The following is a 1,087-nucleotide window of genomic DNA, read 5'->3' as shown; positions in this document are numbered from 1 at the left end:
GGGTTCTATGGTGTAGTGGTCTGTACTCTGAATCCAGGCATCTGAGTGCAAGCCTCACTAGAAACTTGATGTGTTGCATCTGACATCTTCAAATTTGGAACCTCAAGCTGAAACAAAGAATAGAAGTTCAGTTTCTGTAGTGTAGTGGTTATCACTTTTACTTAACACGCAAAAGGTCTCTGGTTCGAAACCAGACAGAAACAGCTTTTGCATGTTCTTTTCACCAAGGGTGGTTAAAAGGTCAGTAAGGTTTATATGGCGTAGTGGTCTGTACTCTGAATCCAGGCATCTGAGTGCAAGCCTCACTAGAAACTTGATGTGTTGCATCTGACATCTTCAAATTTGGAACCTCAAGCTGAAACAAAGAATAGAAGTTCAGTTTCTGTAGTGTAGTGGTTATCACATTTACTTAACACGCAAAAGGTCTCTGGTTCGAAACCAGACAGAAACAGCTTTTGTACGTTGTGCCTTTCACAGGGTGTTTGTGAGACAACAAGAGTCTTGTCTTTTCGTGATTGTTCATTTGCCAATCCAATTCACTGCAGGCATCTTTGAAATCGAGGCTACTTTACTCAAAATGCCACTTGGTGGTTCTATGGTGTAATGGTTAGCGCTCTGGACTCTGAATCCAGTGATCTGAGTTCAAGTCTCAGTAGAACCATTTGTCTCTGTTCCTGATATCTTCTATACATTTTTTGATCCCAGGCTTAGTTTATGGACTATAATGTGAAATTAGGCACAAGTTTGACTGTTTGTTCACCAAGTTACTGAGTTTCCACGGATTAAAGAACAACTTACATAATCTTAAAAAGGAATTTGAGAAAAGTGTTTCTATTCTAATATTTTTTCAAAGTCAACATGCATAATATTTTATTTTCCAGAGAATTTTTATTTTAAAGTGTTGATTTTATTTTTCACCCTTTATATATTTAGAAGAGTTGATTTTAATTTTTACCCTTTTTTATATTTTTGAAGTGTTGATTTTAATTTTCACCCTTTTTATATTTTGAAGTGTTGATTTTAATTTTCACCCTTTTTATATTTTGAAGTGTTGATTGTCTGAAAGACTTTAGATATGAATTGACCT

General features: G+C 35.6%; 1 long non-coding RNA gene and 3 other non-coding genes across 4 annotated transcripts in view; all 4 read left to right on the top strand.

The window, feature by feature from the left end:
- The window catches only part of LOC106950109 (uncharacterized), a 35,085-nt gene that overhangs the window by 20,882 nt on the left and 13,116 nt on the right, over positions 1-1,087 (top strand). The window lies entirely within an intron of this gene.
- Positions 131-203, top strand: trnav-aac (transfer RNA valine (anticodon AAC)). Its single transcript has one exon. It is a non-coding gene; the product is annotated as a tRNA-Val (tRNA).
- Positions 379-451, top strand: trnav-aac (transfer RNA valine (anticodon AAC)). Its single transcript has one exon. It is a non-coding gene; the product is annotated as a tRNA-Val (tRNA).
- trnaq-cug (transfer RNA glutamine (anticodon CUG)) lies at positions 590-661 on the top strand. The gene has a single exon. It is a non-coding gene; the product is annotated as a tRNA-Gln (tRNA).

The sequence above is a fragment of the Poecilia latipinna genome, unplaced genomic scaffold (genome assembly GCF_001443285.1).
Source record: "Poecilia latipinna isolate Pla-1442-1.1 unplaced genomic scaffold, P_latipinna-1.0 Scaffold379, whole genome shotgun sequence".
Lineage (NCBI taxonomy): Eukaryota > Metazoa > Chordata > Actinopteri > Cyprinodontiformes > Poeciliidae > Poecilia > Poecilia latipinna.
This window is presented reverse-complemented; position numbering and strand designations above follow the sequence as displayed.